Here is a 25,358-nt window from a genome sequence, read left to right as displayed (position 1 = left end):
GACAGGGTGCTCCCTTTTTGGATTGTGTATTTAATGGCTCCTGTGAGCCTTTGAGTTGACGAGCTCTGGTGAAGCACCAGTGCGCCTACTGAGTGGTACAAAAACCTGAGAATACGTTTAGGCAGCATTTCAAGCAACCCCGTCTGCCACACTTTGCTCTCCGCTTATGACGGCCGAAAGCCAGAAACACGTGTCCGGAGATACGGCATTCGCCGCACCAACTTGTGGTGAAAATCTTTCTACAATGTTACAGCACTTGCTGCACCCATTTATGGGGAAAGACGTTTTGAAATATTATTCAAATTCATTCTAATGACTGCATTTATCATGATGCTTTGGGGGTATTCGAGCTGAAATGTAAGACAGGGTGCTCCCTTTTTGGATTGAGTATGCTCAAGATCATTGCCTAACAGACAATCTACAGGCATGGCAGGACTCACAGCTACTTTCAGAGTACCCGAGACCCCCCCACTCAAATGGAACCCGAGCTACTGGTAGGTGACTCTCACAATTGTCAGCGACTATGACCTGGTGGAATTTATTAGGGACTATCTGCTCTGCTGACACCAGTTGACTCTTGACAGTAGTCAAACTGGCTCCTGTGTCAACCAGAGCCTCCACCCTTTGCCCATCAATGATGACCCACTGTGTATACCTTGAAGTATTTGCAGGCATGTGAGCTTTAGGCACCATCTCTCTATCTCCCAGGGACACTAGGGATACCTCTGTCTGCCCCCAAAGCTAACTGGGACTGTCTCCCCCTGAACGCTACACTAACCAACCCAGGTGTCTGTCCAGTGGTGGACTGTGCTCTCTTTGAACACTGGGAGTCGCCCTTAGAGTGTCCATGCTGGTAGCACTCTAAGCATTTGGGGATAAACTTCCCTCTCTGTCAAAGAACCCTGGTTTCTTCCCAAACCTAGAAGAAGAATGGTTACCACCCCCCCTTGGGAGTTGTTTTGGCGGCCCTTAGAGAACTCCTTATCTTTAAGTTTTTCACCCCCCTCTTTCGTCTGTTGGGAACCCTGACCACCTTTGTGGGTGTCCCCCCCAGGGGCCTTCTTGGACACTCTGGTGCTAACCCGGAGTTCTGACTCCTCAGCAAGCTTCCTGGGATCAGTCAGCTTACTAAGTGCTGGCACAACTCTGTAAAAGAAATACTGAGCCTGTTTCACATCATTATCGCAGGGTTATTCTACAATATGCTTGTAAGAGGATCATTCTTCATTGGTAGAATACTCTGAGGAATATTTTTCCACGATAACACAGAATCCCGATGAGCATCATTCCATTGCCCAGAATTATAAGGGACATATTCCACAGCACAATATTTTGAGCATATGAAATTATAAGTGAATTAAACACATAATTCAGAAACATTATTATGATTCACTTTTCCACAGTATTGCTCACTAATGGTCATTATCAAATGTCACAGCACTCTGAGGGGGCTTTATCCACGGTAAAATTAGTGCCATAATCCAATTTGCACAGTACTGTAAGGACCATTGCCCACATTACAGTAGTCTGATGGCTGTTATACAGAGAACTTAAGGTCATTATTTCATGACTGTTTTCTTTCTGAGGACGTTATCTAATTTCTTTGGCAAGGTGTATAGAACAGCACTATCCAAGAGCTGATTTATGAAGTACATTATTTAATAGCATAGTATTGTAAGTTACATTGTTCCATGGCAGTCATATGGGGTACATTATTGTTAAACTCTACAGCAAAAAGGGATTGTCCTAGTTAAATAGCATGTAGCTTGATAGAGGTAAACACTCAGCAGTGACATTCAACAGACAAATTGCTTCGGACAAGTGAGAAAAAATGTCTCTTTCTGAAATGAGCTATCTAAAAGTAAAGAGTTGTGAGAAATATTGGGTCAAATTAAATCAGTTTATGCACTAAATGAATTCAGTTTATGCACTACAGGTGCATAAAACAGGTGCTTGACTCTGCGATGCACCAGAAAAGCCCATCATGGTACAATAACAAACGCCTTGGGTACGTTAACTTCAGTTTCCTTGATGACAGATGTGAGCAGTCATCCTTGAGTATTAGTTCTGAAGTATCCTATTCCAATATATTCTTACACTTGACCTCAAATACTGGCCTGCTATGAATGGGTCATCTACAAATGGCTGGCATAAATCTGCCCTCACCTTGCATGTTTATGGCAACGTCTAGCAACGAAAATGTCATTGACTGGAGTAGGGACGTTTGGGAGTAACTAAGTCATTTAACGTTTCAGTCTGTAATGCAGAAGCACCTCTGGAATATTAAGCTCCACCCCCTTCCAAATTACTTCAATGACCTAAACTAGTTATCCCTGAAGAGATGCTACATCATTCTAAGATCTAAAGTGTCCATGAACAATTTGTTAAAAAATGCCAGGGGAACCCCATTTATTGATTTCTATTAAACATATGGCTTGCCTAGGATTATGAGCTGTATAACCATTTGAGGAGGGTTAACCCACAGCAAACCGGATTGAAGTGTATCAAGCTTGCGTGAAAAAACATGTCTCAACATCGAGCACAAATAACCTTTTGTGTATGGTTGTGCCAGCATTTTCTATTTCACCAGGGGCAGCCACTTTGCCCAAGCTATATTTGTGCATAGAACAAGAGAGAAGGTTGAAAGATAATTATGATCATGCAAAGAAAGAGAATTATTAACAAACAATGAGGGCATACAAAGCTATGTTTTGAGGAGACAACTGCTTATTTCACCAATAAAATGGATACCTCTAAGAACTCCAACAAAGAGCTATTCTTGACAAATAAGAAACTTGTCAATCTTCTGGCTAAAAATAATATGAATGCCAATCAAACCCTCTGTAATGCTGTTACTCGATTTTTCCAGGCCAAAATTGAAGATGGACATAACTTCTTTGATGCAAAGATTATCATGCTTCACAAGTTTAAGAAGAGACTTCTCTTCCCAAAAATACAGATAGCTGTGTTCCTTCTCTCCAGTCACAGTCCAGCAGGTTTTAGACCTCGTTTGTTTCATTAAATCTGGTTTTCCTTTAGATCCCTGCCCCCCCAACTCCCCATAAAACCTTTCAGTTGGCGCCTAGGGAATTTTTTGAAAATTGGAAAAGAACAATACCTCTGCAGTTATCAGCCTATATCTTGCCTTCCTTACCCAGCCAAAATAGCTAAAAAGCTATCAATCTTGAATTGACGGCCCACTGAAACACAAATAACTTACTAGGTATCACTAAATTTGGTTTCAGGATCAACCATAATACCGAGTCAGCCTTGATTGTCGCCGTGGAAGAGGTGAGAGTAACCCTTGAAGTAGGTGGAAAGGCAGCCCTCATCCTTTCATATTTTTCGTCAGTTTTCAATACCATCAATCATGACTTATTGATTGTCTTCCTCCATAATATAGAATTAAGAGGAACAGCTCTGGTGCTTCTGAACTCCTTTCGTAATGATGGAGAACAGTTTATTGCCTGGAATGAATTCATATCTGACCCTTTCTCTACTCCATGTGGTGTGCCCCAGGGTTCTTTCCTTAACCCCACCTTATTCAATCTATACATTACTCCCCTGATTAGGCTGATAAAGACCTTCAGCTCTTCAGTAATCTCCTATGCGGATGACACGCAAATTGTTGTTACCGTATCTAACAATCCAGAGAACACCGCTGCTAGGTTTCATAGCTGGATGCAGCAAATCAGGAACTGGATGAACAATAACTGCCTGAAATTTTTATAAAGATACCACTGTTAAGCATACTCCTGATACTATCCGATCCAGAGAATGGTTCAATAAAGATTGAGACCTTGCTAGGCTCAATCCTAAATTGGCCCTCCATAAGCACTCACAGGAGGAGATCAGGGCGCTAGATCTAGCTACACTAAGGCCCTGGACCTAGCGAAGAAAAATTGGGAATTCGAGATCTGGCAGAAGCTGCTGGAGGCAGTCGAAAATCGAGACAATGGCTCCTTTTGGAGGTTGTTGACCCACAGGCATAGAGAGGGTAATGCTACTCCAAATCTTCATATTCAGCCCGAAAGATGGGTGGCTCATTTTTCCGAAATTTATGTTTCATCCATGGAACAGGACCATGAGGACCATAGAGGTGTCGAACGCAGGAGGACATCGTTTTTACAATTGCTGAAACCACAGCAGCTATTAGTTCTCTGAAACCCGCTAAGGCTCCTGATAAGATACCGGGGGACCTGTTTAAGTCAGAACCCGTTATTTGGGCGTGGTATATTAATACTTTATCAAACGCCATCGCAGCAGGTGGCCTCATTCCAGACTCGTGGCTCGGGCCGAAATTATCCCTATTTATAAAAAAGGAGATGTGGGACTGCCCGTCAATTACCGCCCAATTAGTCTCATTGATAATCTTCAAAAGATTTTCTCTAAGCAAGTTCTAGACAGGCTAATGGACTGGGTCCAACCCAATCAGGTCCTATCTCCCCTCCAGGCTGGTTTTCGTTCAAGAATTAGAACTATGGACCAAGTTTTTAGATTTTTACTGTTACTCTGGAAATACGTTACTTCGGCCAAACAAAACTTGTATGTTGCTTTTGTTGACCTAAAGTCCGCTTTCGATCTTGTTCCAAAACAGAAATTGTGGGAAGTCCTAAAGAAAATTGGCGTCCTGATGAATTTGGTGCACCTAATTCAAAGATTGCACAAGAACACCTATGCTCGAGTAAGATGGGGTAGTCAGGGGGAACTTACTGATCGCATTAATATCAGGCGGGGGGTACGCCAGGGCAGTGTCCTGGCACCTACTCTTTTTTCGCTGTTCATTAATGAAGTGGTGCAAGTTGTAACAGATTGTCAAAACTATGCCCCTTCATTGAACAATTCAAAAGTTCCTATTCTTTTATTTGCTGATGACTCCCTCCTGATCTCTAAAACACCTATGGGCCTCCAGGTCCTCCTGGATAGGTTCGGTGTGTTTTGTGCAGACCATAGATTGGAACTTAATTCTAGTAAAACAAAACTTATGATCTTCGGTCTTGGTTGCACAAAACGATGTAACATCTTATATAACGAGGTTCCTCTGAGCAAGGTATGCTCCATTGATTATTTAGGGGTGAGAATCAGCAATGATATGAACTGGCAGGCCCAGGTAGGAAAAAGCCTAGCTCTCTTAGCACACAGGTCAGAGGCAATTTTGCGTTTCCAAATGTCTAATACCGTGAAAGTTGTTTCCCCAGCTATTCAAATTTATCTAGCCAAGGCTCAGAGTGCCGCAGTCTATGGCGCTGAGGTCTGGGGTTGTTCCAAAACTAGCAAGTTATCTGTGGGGGAAAATAATTTTGTAAGATCGCTCTTGGCATGTCCTCGTAGCACGCCCTTAGTTCCAGTGTTTTTGGACCTAGAGTTCCCCCACATTTCTGATGTAATAGCTTTAAGGCCTTTAACTTTCTGGGTTCACATCTGGACTACCCATGAATTAGTCATATACAAGGAGTCTTTGCAAGACTTATTGGATAGACCAAACCTACTTTCTATCCCTTGATTCAAGTACATTTCGGAATGGTTCCATACCTTGGGACTCAGTGATTTCTGGAGCCAGACTAATAATCTAAGGAGGGTTCACAAGGACCACTTAAAATCAGTTTATTGGTCCCATGTTAGGGAAAAATATATGTTATGTACTTCACATGGTAGGCTGACGTCTCAATTTCTTGATTACAAGTGGTTTCCCCACTTCGAACCCTTCTTGGATTTAATTACTGATCAACTAAGTAAAAGCTTGTATGTTCGGTTCAGGTATGGATGCCTGCCTCTGAAGTCCTTTTCCAGTTCATGGTGCTCTACCCCGCTATCTAATCAATGTCCAAGTTGTAACGGTTCTGTGGAAACCGTAGTGCACTTTATGTTTACTTGTCCTGCCTATGGCACTGTCCGGCGGAAATGGCTCCGCCCCGCTTGCAGGAATATGGGGTTGAGAACGTGCAAAGATGCCCTAAGGTTGATGTTGAGAGATTGCTCCTCTTTCCTAACTTGTGCGGTCAGCAAGTTCCTTGCGTCCGCTTGGCATATACGTACACATTTTTTAAAAGATCACAGTGATTTGTTATTAACTGAAACTTGATTCTAATTTATTTAATCTTAACAGTTTTATTAATTGAATTCTTTATAACATTATTGATGAGGATGTCAAGGCAGCCAACAAAAAGGAATTCTGTAGTTTCCCCCTCATATATAGGATGGGAGACACATGTGAAGATCGATATCTATTTTTTCTCCTTTGTACATTCGCAGATCTCTCATTTTATCTTTATCTTATCCTCATTATTTACTTTTTAATCTTGTTATTATATATTTATTGTATATAGATCATGGTTTTACTGTTGTAAGTTATTGCTTTGATGGTTTAATTAGACCGAATAAAGCTTGTGTGACCTGAACTGCCTGAAATTAAATTTAGGATAAACAGAGGTTCTGCTGTTAGGAAATGACACCTCCTCCTGGGCCCCTTGTTGGTGGTTTCAAGAACTTGGAACTTTACCCTCCTTAGTCAGAAAAGCAAGAAACGTAGGCATATATTTCGACAACAAATTGAAGCTGTAACCTCCTCCACCTTTTTCACTTTAAAGAGCATTGGGAAAGTGTTTCCATATATTCCCTATGAATTGCAAAAAACGGAGGCCACTGCTCTTATTCTTTCAAAAGTAGATTACTGCAATGCTTTATATCTGAGTATGTAGAAAAAATCATAATAAGATTCAAATTCTGCAAAATGCAGCTGCACAACTGCTGCTGAAAATTCCAAAACACAAATCTCCGTCACAAGTGTTAATCAAACTGCGCTGGTTACCAATAAAAGTGTACTGAATTTAAAGCCTTATGTATGGATTTTAAGGCTCTTCACTGTTCTGGCCCTGATTTTTTTAAGCACAAATTCACTTGGTACTCCTCTGCTAGGGTGCTGTTCTGTTCTTCTCCGCAGCTATGAATGTTGGGGTTCATAAGGCCAGAGGAGCTCCTTGGGATGGGAGAAGATTTATTTTATGTACTGCCAATATCTGGAACTCTCTCTTGTTACACATCAGGGAATTCATAATCTGCTCTCTTTTAGGAACACACAAAAAAATTGGCTGTTTGGTCAAATTGCTTTTTCTCTTCGATGGTTGTCTTACCCTGAAGCAGCAGTATCAGTACGCCTCTGGGCATTCTAGTGCTTTTGAAAAATATATTTCATTTCATTACATTTTGGGCATACTGGAGAAGTGTGCAGTAAGTGAAAATGGGGTGGCCATGAAAAGGTACAAGAATCAGAGCAGTACATTTCCAGATCATAATGTGACCTCTCATGGATATAGGCAACTTGGCCCATGTTGCCACCCAAGTTTATAGTCTATCAACGCTTGCATCATACTTTGGCTTAATTCTATGTCCCAGTTGATAACTATCCCTTGATACCCAATTTAATCCATGTTCTACTGAGATTCTTGGTGCCATCCGGCTAACCCACTACAGTTGGTAAAGAGCATCAAATCAGAACTTCTCCAAGTAATATGTAGGTCTAAGTATGGTCAGAGCCCACTATCTCACCAACTACATTTTACAACATTTCCTTAGGATTATAAAAACATACTAGAGTTTGTTGTCTGTGTGCATATTTATCAGAGTAACTTGGTATTGACTGGAGACACTCTTGAATGAATATTTCCAGGCAAAAGACAGGCTAGTAGTTTTTGGGCCAGTGAAAGTAATCCTGGTTTGGGGGTAGTGCATCTCTGCTTTGTCCCTCCCTTAAATTAGAAGAACACTCTCAGAGATGACTGTATTGGTCCTCAAAATGCCTGTGAGCTGGTAGTACAGTAGTTTGACCATGGAGAGAAAATATCAACCAACCATTCAATCTTGACTGCAAATCTGTCTAGTACCTCTTCAAACTCTAGGCTTCCTTGATGGATCATCACAAACATGCTCTTTATATTTTTAGAGATTAATTATCTAGATAAAAATGCCAATTGATCAGCCAGTACCAATCACAGCATTATATATAGCTGCAGTTTTAAGGATCGCTGTGCATGTTTTCCAGTCAGAAAATAAAGGCTTATAAGAGGCACAGAGGTTACCTGACTTGTCAGATTCCAATAATTTATACATTTTCAAATAGTAATGGAATTTGGACATATGTGAGTTGGTGGAAAAAGGACAAACTTACTACTAAAGGGGAAGGCATTAGAGAGGAATAATATGGATGTAGGGACGGGTTTAAGGAGCAACGTCACTCTCCAACACCAGAGTAACCAATTGCTTTATTCTAGAATCGGAGACATGTAACTTACATTTTGTAGTAAGTTTACACTTTGGGTTTGTGAATACTGAAAGTAATAAACCTACTAGAAAGTGTACTCAAAAGTATTACTTATCTTTGTGAATCAGGCCTACATTGTTTTATAATCAGGTGAGGCTTTAAAGTCCTCTGGTGTGTTCTATCCATTGGTATTTTGTAAGGAATGCGTTATTAGAAGACCTCACCATGTAATGTCTCAAACTCATAACAGATTCAGGCAGGTTTGTTTGTAAAACCTTAGCTCAGTCATGAGTAGCTGTGGCTCAAAGTTGTCTGACTTTTTCAAAAGAACAAGTGTGAAGCATGGTACCAAAACAGTTGAATAAGGAGAAAATGCAAAACAATAAAAATTACAACAGGAATACAACACCAATTTATAAGAAATATGCTGTATTTTTATCAATAGGCATCCCAATAACACAAATTCACTGAAGGGTTCTGAAGTTATGAATTTTTAAAGAAACAATAACTCACAGCTTTTCACTTAATGCCATAAATAATTGTAATCAACTGCAACTTGAGGTTTTGAGTTAGGTACAAGTAACTGTAAAAAGAAAATGGCTATAAGTACACTCTTGTGACAACCAGTTCTGGCAGGAAGGCAGTCACATGGACTAATAAGGTCCAACAGACTAGTCACTTCACAAGGAAAGCAGTCTCCAGTCCACCTTTAGGATCTATGGGCAAACTGGCATAGAAATCAATAGAGTGGTCCTGATACAAGGGATACAGGTTGCTGAAGAAGCTCAAGGATGCTAAGGATGCTGAACTAGTGTCCTGAGTCTTCCTGTGACTACCCCTCTTCCACGAACACAGTAGGGCGACTCTGACCAGAAATTCTGGAGTAGTCCAGCATAAACCTAGTTGTCACTGGTCTACGGATCTCTAGTTGCAGCCAAACCAGCAGTTCCTTATGACTTGCAGTAGCTTCCATGATCATGCCTCAGGTACAACTTTTAATTGTCGGACTTGGTCTCGCAGACTGCACTTCAGCAAGCAGCAGTGAGTAGGCATTCTTGGCTACCAACTCACTAAGGCAGCCTTCTTCAGCTTTTATGGTCCTGTGGCTGTAACAGAGTCAGCCTAGGTGTAGCAGACAACACTTCCTTGAACTGGACACCAATGCATATTCTTTTGTTTTGTGGCCCAACGGGCAGCAGGAGCAATCTAGTCTTCAGTGCAGCCTCTCTTTGCTGAGTCCAAAGAAAAGTAGGGCAGTCATTTGGTGTTCTCACCAGAACAGATGTGATCTAAGGTCTGGGCACCACTTTTAGTCCATTGCAAGTCCAGGGGGATAGAGTGACTTTCTACCCAACGGGGCCTTCTGATCCTTCCCACCTGATGACAACTTGCTGTGAAGTAAGACAACTGTTTATTCCTACACTATTCTGCCCACTCCCAAAATGACAGACCCTTTCTATTGGTGTGTGGAGCTCCAAAGTGCATGCCATAGGTATGGCTGCTGGGGGGCTATATGCCCCCAGAAAAAAAACAGGTTTGCCAGTGGCTTCCCACTCTCTGCCCGTAATGCCAGCCTGTCTCCTAAAACAAAAGAGTAGCACCTCTTGTGCTACTCTTTTGTTGGTAGTGTGTGACTACCATTTTCCCTACAAAGGGGCTCACACCTTGTTTGGCTATCCTGCCTGGAGGAGGTCACACCTCTTTCAATGACAGCCCCTGTGTGTTCCTTCCTGAGAGTAGTTCACACCTCACCCCAGGAGGGTAAAACACTGTCTCACGACAGCAGCTTGTGTGCTACTATAAATAGTCACTGAAACCATTTAGGCCTCGAAGTGGCAACTTTCTAAAGGTGCCATTTGTGTAGAAGTTACATTAAATTCAACTTGAGCAACAAGTCAAGTTTAATGTTACAATTCTGTTGACCCCTTGAAGTACCATATTTTGTAGTCCCATTCAGAAATTACCACTGCTGAGTTGTCAGCATGCAGCTCTGTACTCGCCAAGTGGGCTACTAGCTTTTCTACAGTAAAACAACAATGTGGCGTTTTTACTATCAGTAGACATATATCAAATGGAAAGGATTGGGCTTTGCTATTACTTTAAATGGCATAGTCAAGCAGTTTAGAAACAACTCTGCCCGCCACCTCTGTCAGTCTATGTATCATGTTTTACTTTGTCACACTTGTGGAGACACAATCAAGGCTGCACTACATAAGGGGCACTTACAGACCCTAGGTACCCCTGATGCCATATTCTATTAACTTATGAGTATGTTAACATATAGCAACTGTGGGTGAACCAATTAGACATATACTTTTTAAAAGATCAGATCTCTGGTACAGAGGCCTCTTTGTTAGGACTCTGTGACTCTTACAGTTGAAAAACCAGCAGTATCAGTCCAAAGTTACCAAAAGTGTGGCAAAAAGGGAAGGAAATATCTGAAAAAAGCCATTTCTTTACAAGATTCAAGTGATAAAATAATATCCATTAATTTTCTTAAGGTAATTATGTTACTGAAAACTCAAAAAATAAATTATATGCTTAGAAATGAAGACCCAGAGTGCGAGTTATTAGTAGTATTAATACACTTTACCTCGGTCAAAGACCATAGGTGATAACAATAAAACACAGACGGAATCATTAAAAATCATAAAACTGCATGATGAATATTAGCACAAAGGAGTTAGAAAACAGATAGAATGCAATGTCCTTACCATCCCTGGGTACTCTCTGCTCGCAACACTGCTAACATATTCATCCAATTAACACGTAACACAAATGAAAACCATGATTTCATGAAACATCCAATTAGGTGAAGGTGCGAGTGTAACGAGCAGCATAATTGCAATAAAAGGAACAAAAAAAATTGAGCAACTTCGAGAAATTTTTTACATAGTACACATATTACGAACGATAAAGGTATTACAAAACATAACTTCATATTAAAATTGCAAGAGCTTTATGGCATTACGGTAAGCATGCATAATACCAAAGGGATGTCACATTCTCTGCAATCAAAAGCTCCCAACACTAGGGAAGGCAGTTCCAACTAAAGTTGTAGCCCCATAAAGCGAACCAAGACTTATAACGGGAGGCCCAGACGTTTCCTCGTTCCACTGCCACAAAAAATTACTTAGACAAAAAATCGTTACAATACTCAAGTCAGAGCTTCTAACAACAGGTACACATTTCAGAAACCCCAAGTTCCGGCAATATGGTTTCATCCATTTCGCTTTGGCACATGAGTACAATGGGCAACTAAACATAACGTGTTTGATTGTCTCTATCCATTCAGGGCAAAGAGAACAACATTTTTGGACAGGGTACACCTTGTTCCATTGACATGTATAAAACTATTCAATGCCAAAATACCAATTAAAATTTTAATAAAAAGTGCTTTAGCCCAGTGCAGAGTAATCACATCAAGGTATACTTCAAACTTCGGAGTAGGTTTTATAATTAAAAACCTACCAGTAAGGTCATCACTTTCAGTATTCCTCACATATTCAGCTTTTATATACCCCCAGAGAACATTCTTCACTAAAACTTTAGATGGTCAGTTAATAGAAAGGGGTTTGGTCCACATAGCTCCCAATCCGAAAATATAGAGCCATTCCTTTAAGTGGGACAACAAGGAGCAATCAGATTTTCGTCTAACCTAATTAATTCCTCTAGAGCTTGCCTGTAGGAGTCCAATTTGGGGGTGGACCAAATCCTAACCCAATATTCTCGAAGCCTCAAGCCTGTCAAGTCACCAATATGCATTAGTGCCAGATCAAAATACATAGGATTAGTAGAAGTACAAAGGGGTAGGTTAAATAGCAATATTATGAAATTATTTTCCTTTACTAGGTAGGATTTAATGACGCCTTACCCCAGACCTCTGTACCAGAAAGTGCAGCTGACTGGACAGCAGCCTGAGACACTTCTAGAGCTGGTGAAACTGCCCCCTGAGAAGTAGCCCTTTGGATTTTCCCTATGGCCCCTGATTTACGCAAATATGTTCGGACCATAAGGATCTGTTACTTCTTATTCCTAAATATTAAAAATGGTTCACTTCTTCTAGTGATGTGGATCCAAGTGTTATTTTCTGAAGAAATGGCCCATGGGGTTCTAATGGTCATAAATTTCGTTTTTTCTGCATTAGTTTCTAAATCCTTTGAATTACAGAAATCCTGGAATTTATCGACTACATTTTGAATTCCAACAGGGGTCCTTGAAATGAGCAGGGTATCATCGGCAAACTACAATCTGAGGATGAAGACACCACCTAGTTTGGGGGTGTCATGAATGCAATCACTAATATATTTAAATGCATTGTTGATGTACAAGGGAAAGAAAATAATGCTGGTGCAAGAACGCACACCTGCCAGACCTCAAAAGTAGCACTAATTCTCTCGGTTACAGCCCCACAGGACTTGGGCATGGTTGTTCTCATGAAGCCTCATCATAATCTCTACCAAGTAAGAAGGAGCACTCATTGACCTCAAAGAGTCCAATAGAAGTGCCCTGGGGATCAGAGTGAAAGCAGATCTCAGGTTAATGAAGGCTATATAAATATGATCCTTCAAAATGTTGATATATTGTCTAAGAATTAGCATGAACCGAAACCCTGCCTGAAAGGGACAAAGAATATTGCCATCAAGAATTCACTGCCTGAGTTTATGCAAAACCTGCCAACAAAACACGTTTTGGAGGATATTGATTAACCTGATAAACCTGTAATTGTGTCCGTCCGATTTTACACCCTCTTTATAAACTGGAACAATCACAGTACCTCTCCAGGCATCACACATGATGGCATTAACCAAGATATAAATTTACGGAGCCCAGATTTTAATCTCCGATCACTACAAATCTCCTGGAATAAGGTCAGGAATAGGGGCTTTTCCAGGCTTCAGGGTCATTATCGCTACTTTAGTCTCCTCCAGTGAAAAGAACTTATGAATAGGCTATGAGGCTACTATGAACAAGGTATGTGCATCAGAACTGCAGGGCAACAGGTGAGAGGGAAAGGTAGACTAAAGACCGGAAATATCCTGGACCACTGTCTGCAGTTAAATGTGGTGAACTGCCAGGGTACACACTTCCAGGCTGCCTCGAACAACTATGTGCCAAAAGGAAGACATGCCTTTCCTTTTGGAAGCCACAAGCAAATTTGAATTATCCCAATTCGTTTTGCTCCTAGATAAGACCCCTTTATAATGATGTCTGTAATCATTGAGAGAGCGCAGTTTAAATATTATATATCTAGATGTGAAATGCTTACAATTAACAAAGCTGCATTAATAGTTATAAAATATTATTCATTTGAAATGTATTCTAACATACCTATAAACGTGAAGAATTTTTGTATGCATAAACTAATGTCGACTGTAAGAAATAATTGCTTGTACTATAATTAATTGAATACGTTAACATCTACGAAGATTGTATTTATTAGCATCCATAAGTCTTAAGTTAGCGTGAGTCGAAAACTAGCTGTGTAACTCTCATATTAAAACATATTTTTCAGTTTCTTCAGTGTGCTGACTCGCAAATGGCCATGACCCAGCAATTGTTCTTTTATCCATTTTATGTAACATTGCTAGTTTTTCTCATCCGCATGCTAGATGCTTTATTATAAAGTTATACGCTTTGCAACAAAATATGGACACTTTCAAGGACATTGAACCACGGAAAAGAGAACTCTTGACCCGAAGAACGTGCCAGAGAATGAAGTAACCCTGGATGTGCCACCTACGAAAAACGTCAATTATGAAGACCAGTCAAAATGTTATAAACTATTGTGAAATGACAAGTGCATTACTTAATGTATAATTTGATAGGTTACAGATAGTGGGGTGTAGTGACTATCCAATAGAATTTTGGGGGAATGTATTATGAAAAAGGGTTAAAAACCCATGACACAGGAGACTCGGGGAACTAGGTAGGGAATGATATTGATTGCATCCAGAAACTCTGTCACTTTGTTTGGTGACTTGAGACTTAATAAAACCATCCTCACCCTTAGTCGCCCCATTGCACTTTCTTCCTTATGAGGGAAGTGTCCCCTGCCCTTAGACTAGATAGACTGCCGGTGATTCAACTGATGTCCTGAAGATGAAGACTGATCCTGTATGCTGACCTATCCCGAGGAGGGTAATTATGACTGTTGCTATTGAAATTCGTTTATTTGCCTTCCTTTCTAGGTACCAACTGCTGTATTTTTGATTAGTGGTCTTAGTTAGATGTTTTCCAAATTGATGTTCTAAATTGTTTTGCATGAAGCCCAACATGCTGATGCTAATTAGTGGCTAGATGAGGCATCCACCTTGACTGACGTAACTGACGTGACTGACGTGGTGCTATGCTGAACTAAGACATATATGAGGTTTTATGCATTTTGATTTGTTTACCTTCATATTACTATCTTATGTTTGTGATCTTTGCATTGTTGAAACCTTATCATAGTTGCCGCATTGTGACTATACTCTTTTTGGTTTTGAGATTAATACATCTGCTATTAGATTGTAATCAATAGGGAATAAAATTCACAAAACTTCAATAAGATGTGGTTATTCATGACTGAAAGGTCATGGTTGCGTTAACGATCTTAACTAATGTCTAAATTGAGATATATTGTGGTGATATATGTTGACAATATTATTGATATATTGCTTGATATATTGAACAGTTACCTCGTCTTACGGTGTCTCACCACTGGGTCCAAAGATTCATCGGCCTAAAACGAGTCCTAAAATATATAAATTAATATAGAAGGACGCGTTATCAGTTCTGGTAGCAGAGCGACGGTTTTGGCCCTTGGGGGCCCTAGGACGGAGTTTAATTGTTTAATTTGTTTTTCTGTGATAATGCAATTTGGAGATATGATGGGTTGCTAAGCTCGCCATGGCTTTCCCGGGATCTCGGAGCCTGCCTAAATGAGTTGGGAATGTTCTCGGCGCCATAGTGTGCATGGTTAGGGTCTTTGCGCTTGCCTAAGCTTATGCATCTTGCAGGTGGTTGTGAAAAAATTTGTGTGTATTTAGGCCAAATTAAGTGTTGTTTAGCAGGAGTGGGCGTACTCCACAGTATGTGAGTAGGGAAGTTGGCATACTTTATGTGAATGTAGTGCTTGTTGCTCAAAATTATCCACGTGGTTGGTTGTTGTGTACGGACCTGTCGATGTCTAAGACTCCGGAGTATTGAAGACAAATGTGGTTTATGTTGTAATCTGTACGGTTTAATAGGTCAATCGGGCGTGGTTGACAAGTCAAGTTTGAGTTGTAACGTGTGAATGAAACCTTCGATGGAGATTTGACAAATTCTAAAGTGCACTAGAAGGAGTCATTGACAAGTCGAGAGTAGAATTTGCGGCTCGAATTCTGCTTGCATGGCGGGAACTGATAAGGAGAGAATAGCGGCTGAGGCTTCAGGTGAAATCTCTGTAAAGTTCTGAAGCGAATGTGTTACCCTTCCTGTAGTAAACCGACAGATTTGTGTTGTCATTTTAAGGTGCTCGCAATAATTTGCATTAGTTTGTGTGAGTTGTAGGGGTCAGTGAAGAGCGGACAAGCCACAAGACTTTGTCAGTTGCTGTTTGTGTGAGTGTGACGTCAGTGGTACCGCGCTGAGATAGGTCAGATGTCGAGAGGGGTCACGCACGGATTGGCTGCCGTCCGTGAGAGGCAATAGGTTGAGAAAGGGCAGGTGAAGAGTGTCCTGGGAACTAAGCCATTTGTGATTGAATACAAAGAAGAGGATCGTAAAAATGAATTTTGTCAAAGCATTCAAGAGCGCTCTAAAGGGAGATGTGTATATTGTTGCAACCGATGGAGAACCCACACCACCTGAGGGTACTCCGGCTTACACGGTTATGGAAGAGAAAGGTGTCGCACCTTGTTTATGGATGAAACAGTGGCCCAAATTAACAGAAAAAGAAGGGTGTTTAGCGTTTCCAGAGCATGGGACGTTTAATCCAAAGGTACTAGAAAATCTGAGGTGGATGTTAAGTACACAGAAGCCACCTCCGAGACCGGCACAATACGAGGCTTTGGCAATTTGGGACTTGATGGCCCTTAAACATAGACAAGAAAGGTTTCAGAGAAGGCTGAGAAGGGCAGAAAAATCATATGCAGAGGCTAGGTGGGACAACGAGAGCAAAATGTGGAGGAGGGGAATCGTAGATGGGTTGAAGTTATTCCCAGCAATAACCCAGGGAGAAGAGACACAGGGAAAGAAAGCCTCCTATAAAACCGACAAAGATTCAGGCAAAACTAAAGAAAATAAAAGGTCCTGGGAAGAGGAAGATGACTCAGATGATGAGGAATTTACGGATAGATTGTTACATGATCGTCCGCCACCATATGCGGTGAGTGAAAATACTCCAAGTACTAGCTTGGATCCTGGGAACCAGACGCAGGAAAAGGGAGTTACTGATACAGTACAGACTAGTGATACAGCTTTGATACAGAATGGTGTCAGCGTACCCACTGCACCAGACTTGCCGATACAGTTTCAGCCTCCACCGCAGATAAAGAGAATCTACCCTGATGTTCCAGTGCTTGAGACTACTACAAACTTGATAGTGCCGCCAGACCCGATATACACAAAGCCAAAGTTAATACAGATTGAATCAACTCCGAAGCTAATGTCTCAACCCCCACAGTTGATGCCAGGGTATAATCCTGTAGCGGGACCGCCATTAGAACCTGTTCCGGGAACGTTGGAACAGACCTATGGTGTTGCTGCTCCAAGAAGTCTGGGTCCAGGTCAGGCACCTGCCGCTATATCGTTACCCATTACTGTTGGTCCCCCCGTACCATTGTATGCACAAGGTAAATCAGGGATGTGTGATCAGGGAGTGATGACTCAGGAAGCGATAAGAGGAGGGCCTATGAGAACACCCCAGATAATGGCCCCTGGAGAACAAGTAGATGAGACACTGAGACCCTTAATGGACCTTAGTCCAGTGGGGGCACCTCTCGAAGCGATGCGTCAAGCAGGATTGGGAGTCTTAACTCCCCAAACCATGAGTACAAATACCTCACACTCTCCAATGATACATGCAGGGAACATTTCACTGCAGGGCTTTACAGTACAGCAGTTAAATGAATGGTTAGAGAAAACCCTTTACCTCACAAAAGACTGCAGTGACTACAATTGAACCTGAGAAAGAAAAACAAGATGAATACCTGAATTTTGTATGACTAGGGGCAGAAGCTGCCGAATTAGTGGAAGGGACAATGGGAGTGAATAGATTGGAGTCCTACACTGAGGCAGAATTGAGATACTTATGCCCCAAGATTACCAAAGAGGTAGGCAAAGTACATCAAAGATTAGCGAACTTGGCAGACAAATACAATATTGACATCGGAAACACTAAGCATTTGAAAAGGAGTTACAGACTAGATTTTGACTCCAAAGATTTTTAACACATGAGATCTGCAGGCATGAAGGCACATCTGAGAGAACTGTTGCAAAGTGCACAAATTTGGGGTGCATTGGAGAAATGGGAAGGCCGATGGGCAAAGAAAAGAGATAAGGGAAAGGGAGACAGTCCAGGGTCCAATAAAGTTAGGACGTCACCTGACCTGGGATCGGTAAAAATCTTACCTATGAGAGAGACAGCTGGTGGTGTTTTAGTACATGTGCCGTGGTCTAGAGGAGATATTTTATCTTTTACAAATGATTATCCTAGATTAAGAGAGAAGCCGATTGAGTGGTATCAACAAACCGACAGATTCGTGAAACTTGCAAAGTGTCTCTGGGAAGACTTGAATACTTTATTTGAGATCATTGTTCCGCCTGATTTGTGGCTCGAGTGCAAGAGAGGGGTAGATTGGCCAACGAAGGAGCCGGCAAGAGATAAGGTGACTGGAGCACCTTCAGAAGAGGTGATGAAATATTATCATAAAGTAATTGAGTTCTTGAAACAAAAGGTGTAGCCGAAGGTGACCGATTGGCAGAAAATCGACCGGACGTCTCAAGAGGTTAAGGAGTCAATACAGGCTTATTACGAGAGATTATTGAGAGCGTTCAAACATTACAGTGGTACTGAGACTATCGAACCGAAGGACATAAATCACCTTGTGTTTAGATTCGTTGAAGGGTTGAGACCAGAGGTTAGCCAAATGATTAAGAATCATTTGATTTGTTGGCAAGCTAAACCGATTGATGAGGTATTGCAGTATGCAAAATACTGTAGTGATGAGATTGAGTTGAAGCAGAAAAAGTTGAAGGAAAAGGTGATGGTGATGGTGATGCAGATAAGGGCTGCCCAAGCTGGAATACAGGGAAATGGAGTTCAGCAAATGATACAGCAACAACCGCAAATGAATGGTGTGTTTCAGGCTCAACCAAGAGGCCGAGGTCGAGGGTTTGTGAACCGTGGTTTGGACATGAATTTTGTTGTTGTTCAAAATGATGTTCAAGGAGCAAAAAGGATGTCACCATGTCACGCGTGCGGGGACGTGGGGCACTGGAAACGGGAGTGCCCGAATATGATGCAAGATGGTGCAGTTCAGCAGAGCATTAATATTGGTAGATTAAAAAATTCACAAAGTCCAAAAGTGAGACATCAAAACCCGAATTTTCAGAATAATTTGGTACAAATGTAAGGGGTACAGCCCATGCAGCAGATGCAAATGCCGCGCTTTCAGTCAGTACAAATGCAACCAGTACAGCAGCTGATTCCTATGGTGCCTTGACAGCAAATGCAATTACCAATGGCTCCGATGGGACAGAAACAGGTGATGCTTCCTCAGCAGGTCACGGACCTGGTAACCAATCAAAATAATACTGTGCAACAATTCCCATTACGAGGTGAAAATGGCATGAATGAGGATTGGTCAGATGACAGCTCAGACAGTGAAGAGTGCAGGCTTGCAGCATCTCTAGAGGTGGATCAGAGAGGCCCATACGTAGAGGGAAAAGTAATGGGCTATAAGGTTTCATTTTTGGTCGACACAGGAGCTACACGCTCTACAGTTCGAAGTGCAGAAGTCCCGAGATTACCTCTCTCAGGGCGTACTATACGAGTGGTTGGTGTGGCAAATCAGTACCTGACTAATCCGATTACTGATCCGGTGCAGGTTGAAATTGGCAACTTTCAAGGGCTGCATAGATTTGTTGTATGCGATTCAAGTCTAGTATCCTTACTAGGAAGGGACTTACTGTGTAAGACAAAATGTTCAATTACCTGTTCCAACGATGGAATAGAAGTACAGACAAATAGTGACGATGAGGGAGATGAGAGTCAATTCATAGAGGAAGGAGGAGAGACAAATGAAGACTACCCTTTGATTACTTTATTCCCAATGCATACTTTGATCGACCTACCTGTTGAACTACAAGGGACCGTGACAGAGAAAGTGTGGGATTTGACTGGGAAAGAAGTAGGATTGATAAAAGGAGTACAACCAGTCAAGGTTCAGATAAAGCCGAATGCAGTGTTCCCACAAGTGTCACAATACCACATGACCCAAGACGTCCTCATTGAGGTGTCACAAATAATTGCAGATTTTCTCAGACAGGGAGTCCTGAAAGAAGTCTTGAGCAGTCTGTGTAACTCTCCCATAATGGGTTTAAAGAAGCCCTGTGGAAAAGTTCGAATTGTGCAGGATTTGAGGAAAATAAATGAAATTGTGATAAAATGCTGCCCTGTGGTACCTAACCCAGCGGCAATAATGTTCCAGGTTCCTTGTGATGCTGAATGGTTTACTGTGGTAGACCTATCACAAGCATTCTTTTCGATACCTCTTCATGAGGACAGCCAATTTTTGTTCAGTTTCAAATTTTTGGACAAGGTGTACAGTTGGTGCAGAATTCCTCAAGGGTTCTCAGAGTCACCATCCATCTTCAATCAAATATTGAAGAAGGACTTGGAACCTCTTGTGCTACCTTTTAATTCGACTATTGTGCAGTACATTGATGATTTGCTAATTGCATCCAAAACCAGAGACAGTTGTAAATATGATACCATTGCATTATTGAATCATCTGACAAAGAATGGACACAAGGTGTCACCCAGAAAGTTACAATACTGTCAAAAAGAAGTGAAATACTTGGGACATTTGATTGAGAAAGGGTCTCGAAGAATATCAAAGGAAAGAATAACAGCTGTTTTGCAGATGAATCCCCCAACAACAAAAAGAGATGTCAGGATGTTTTTGGGAATGGTGGGCTACTGTCGTCAGTGGATACCCAACTTCTCAATCATCTCAAAGCCTTTAATAAAATTGACAGGAAAAGAAGTCAAGGATGAGCCATACACAATAACTTTGACAAAAGAGGAGCTTGAATCATTTGTAGAATTAAAAGAATGCATGTGCAGGGCACCAGCATTGGGAATGCCTGACTATGAGAAACCTTTTCTGTTGTTTTGTCATGAACGTGATGCTTGTTCTTTGTCTGTTTTAACACAGGTCCAAGGAGATGCAAATCGCCCTGTAGCATATTTTTCAGCTACCTTGGACCCTGTCACAGCAGCCTTACCGGGTTGTTTGCGGGCAGTTGCAGCAGTTGGTCAAAGCCTTTCACAATGTGAAGGCATAGTCATGGGATACCCTCTGACAGTAATGGTTCCACATTCAGTTGAAATTCTGTTGACACGAACTAAGACACAACACATGACAAATGCACGTCTCACTAGATATGAGACGATTATACTGGGGTCACCAAATGTCACACTAAAGAGATGCACTGTGCTGAACCCGGCAACCTTACTTCCCAATGAAAATACTGAAATCAAAGATGGGGAAGAATTTGAACATAATTGTCTTGAGGTGACTGAACTCTGTACCAAACCTCGCCCAGACATACAGGATACCCAGTTAAAAGAAAACGATTGCATTATGTTTGTTGATGGGTCCTGTCTAAGAGATTCAGCAGGAACATTGAGAGCCGGTTACGCAGTATGTACCATAACTGGCATTGTCGAAGCCTCCTGGCTCGAGAAAGTGTTTTCTGCACAAGTGGCAGAATTAATAGCTCTTACTAAGGCATGCCACGCAGCTGTAAATTTGAAATTCACTATCTATACTGACAGCAGATATGGATTTGGAATTGTGCATGATTTTGGCCAGCTCTGGTCACAGAGGGGTTTCATGACCTCCTCTGGTTCTCCTGTGAAAAACGGTGAACAAATAAGAGATTTGTTACATGCGATTCAGTTACCTCTCGAAGTTGCCGTGGTGAAGTGCAGTGCTCCCATCAGATCACAAGATTTTGTGTCTATGGGAAACAGCTACGCAGATCAAGTCGCAAGATTTTGTGCATTGAACTGTATATCATTTAAAGAGCAGTGGGAATTGTTACCACAAACTGAAAACGACACAAGTTTAAGTCTAGCATTACGAGTGGTTGATACCTTAGACGAACTGAAAACATTACAAAGTTGTGCTAGCAAAGAAGAAAAACGCTCCTGGCAGAGGATGCAATGTGTACAAAGAGCAGATGATCTATGGGTTTCAGAAGAGGGAAAATTGGTTCTGCCAAATAGTCTTTTATCACAGTTTGCCCGGCTGTATCATGGCCAGGCACATCTGGGAAGAGATGCCATGATCAGGTCCTTTAGGATTGATTGGTTCAATCCAAAATTCAGACATGCCGCAGAAATCACTTGCCACAGGTGCGTCATCTGTCAGCAGATGAATGCTGGAAAAGGAACTGTGGTAACTTTGAGACACATTGGGAGAGCTGGAGGTCCATTCAACAAAATGCAAATGGATTTTATCGAAATGCCTGTTTGTGGAGGATTGAAGTATGTGTTGGTGATTGTGTGTGTTTTCAGTCATTGGATTGAGGCATATCCCACACGTAGGAATGACAGTCTTACAGTTGCAAAACTACTACTCAGGGAGCTGATACCAAGATTCCGGTTTCCGGTTTCTATAGAATCAGATAGGGGGAGACACTTCGACAATGAGGTGATTAAACTTCTGTGTGCCTCACTCAACATTGACGAAAAGCTGCATTGTAGCTATCGCCCTGAAGCATCAGGACTAGTTGAACAGATGAATGGTACTTTAAAATCAAGAATGGCAAAAATGTGTGCAGCTACAAACATGAAGTGGCCAGACGCCTTACCTCTAGTGCTGATGACTATGAGAAATACCCCAGACAAGAAGACGGGATTATCTCCCCACGAAATTCTCATGGGCAGAGCTATGAGATTACCAGCAGTACGTACAAATGCACTAGTGAATATTACAGATGATATGGTGTTGGATTACGGCAAAGGTTTGGCTGACGTAATTCGCTCTTTTTCTCACCAGGTGGAAGCTAACACGTTGCCACCGATTGGCGATCCAGGTCACTCTCTGCAAGCTGGAGATTGGGTGGTTGTCAAGAAACACATGAGAAAATCGTGTCTTGAGCCGCGTTGGAAGGGGCCGTATCAAGTAATATTGACGACTACCACTGCTGTGAAATGTGCCGGAGTTCCCAATTGGATACATGCCAGTCATACGAAAAAGGTAACGTGTCCGGTTGAAGAAGAACTTGAAATTTCTGGCACGGCGACTTCAGGAAGAGAGGTCTCAGGGTCAGAAAACAGTCAAGAAGTAACTGAGACTATCGGAGAGCCCACTGAGAACAGCCTCGTCCCTCAAACTGTCAATGAGTTCGAGAGAGGTTACAGAGTGCCTATCTCAGTCGAGGCAGCAGGAGAACTAAGCCAAGGAGAAGTTCTCCCAGAAGTAGACGAGTACGGGTTAGAGTCCGAACCCAACATAGAACCAGAAGACGAAAGAGAAGGAGAAACTGTAGATACAAATCAAAACGTGTCAGAGTCTCCTGAACCAGTTGCAGGTCCGTCAAGAGGAAACACCATATCACAAGAGGAGGGTGCTGTCCAACGTCCTGAAGGAAAACATCGAACCAAGACACATAGAGGCGATAATTGGCCAGACAAGTCACATCCTAAAATAAGAGAGGTATTGAATGACACAATAATAGAAGAAAGTGATACTTCACAAGTAGATGATCTGAGTGAAGGAGAACAACAAGGTGAACGAAGGTTAAAAAGAAAAAGAATAGCAAACAGAAGATATACAGGTCCTGAATGGGCATATGCTACAACCTCTGAATGGCAACAAGAATACTTAGCATTTTGTTTTGATCGAGAAGTACCAGGCCAATACTACGGTACCTGAAGATATTCAAAGGGAAACTCGGCTAAAATTGAATTCATGACAGCTAAAAAAAAAAAAAAAAAGAGAAAGAGACTTTAGAAACTACTGGAAGTGACACTAAAACCGAACTTGACTTTTAAAGAAACCTGATTACGACAAGCTGCTAACCGGAATCGACAAAAAGGGATCCTGGAGTGAGTGAAGACGCTGTAATATACGCAAAGAGTTTATCATCAAGTTGATTGTTGATCTACTACACTGATTCTATACAAACATGGCTTACAATAGGAATAGTAGCAAAGGGAGTAGGGTGTGTGGTTGGTTAGGTCTTATAATAGGTGTTGTATGTGCAGTAATGATTGTGGGAATGCCATGGAGAGAGAAAGAAACTATTAATGCAACTTCGAAACCTGAAACTACCACTACTAAACTAACACCGTGGGAGAGATTTGAGCAAGATGCAAGACATATGCATGAAGGGACTAATGCAAAAGGAGAACTATCCACTAATGTCTTCTATCGCTTATTAAATGAGTATGTGGAAACCATGGATGCGAAAAATTGTTATGTATGTACTAAAATTCCTTCATCTGTGCAGGAGGGAGTTACTTATCACAGCCTCCCTCTTACTTATGGAATTAGTTGCAGCTTGCTATTAACAAGATTCTATAATCAAGAGCATGTGCAATACTTTTATTCAAACTTGGATGTTGTGTTTTCTTTTGTGCCTGTGATTGAATTCCTAAATAGATTAGCAAAAGAGCATGATATAAAAATAGTTAGAGGATTCTTTGAGCCAACACTTACATTTGGAATTGCTTATGCACATCGCAACAATTTGACTTGCTTGCTGTCGCCGGTAGAAAAGAGCTTTTTAGATCACACACATGATAGACGCAAGGCGTTAAAAGAAAGGTTAGAAAAAGGACTAGAAAAACGTACTTATGCAAATGATTATGCTTACACTGCAATCAAAACGCAAGGCAAATTAGCTATAGAAGCATTACACGTAGGAAGGCTCTGTATATATAGGTAAAAATCTGATCAAGATAATATATTTGTGGGTACGAGTGAATGCAGACATGTGTTTTTGTTTCAGAGTAAATGGACCTTTATGTTAAATAGACAAGATCCAGCGATCCCTGGAATCTATTATATCTGTGGACTAAATGCATATTACCGTCTCCCTAAGGGATGGTATGGGACATGTTATTTGGGAATAGTGTTCCCAAGGATATACCAGATTGATGACTTAAAACAAATACCTAAAACGTCTGAGTTGCAACATTCTAGACAAAAAATGAGAATCAGTGGCGGCTGTCATTGGTGATATATTTGGAGCTATAATCCCATCAGTAGGGGTTATCTTGAATTCTAGGAAAATTCAAAAGTTGTCTACTATAGTGGATAACATGTTGACAAACTTTACAGGAGCCATACTCCTGATGGATACAGAACTTGCTGCAGAAAGAGCTATGACTCTTCAAAATCGGCTTGCTTTAGACTTTCTTTTAGCAAAGAGTGGAGGTGTCTGCAAAATGCTTAATGAACGTCATTGTTGCTCATTCATACCAGATAACAGTAAGAAAATTAGAAGCATGCTTACTAACCTTACTAGAGATAGTACAGACTTGAAGGATCTGAAAGAACCTGGTGTTTGGGAGAAATTTGGGAAAGGAATTGCCCGAGTGGGAAGCTGGTTTACCAACATTTGGAATGGGGTACTTGCAAAAATTATGATGGGTCTATTAATTGTTTTGGTTTGTCTATTAGGATTATGGGGGGCATGTGAAATCAATGACAAAGTAAATAGAAATTGGACTAAAAGAGCCCGACGAAATGAAGAAAGTGAAAGAGAGAAAATGTTCAATGAAATATGGGAAAGCTCACATAAAGGGCAAGATGTTGAAATGCGTATTATGCGCAAGGTGAAAAATTAAGATAAAAAAAAAAATTGTGTGATGACGAGCATCATCAGAGGAGGG

The sequence above is a fragment of the Pleurodeles waltl genome, chromosome 2_2 (assembly GCF_031143425.1).
Source record: "Pleurodeles waltl isolate 20211129_DDA chromosome 2_2, aPleWal1.hap1.20221129, whole genome shotgun sequence".
Taxonomy (NCBI): domain Eukaryota; kingdom Metazoa; phylum Chordata; class Amphibia; order Caudata; family Salamandridae; genus Pleurodeles; species Pleurodeles waltl.
This window is presented reverse-complemented; position numbering follows the sequence as displayed.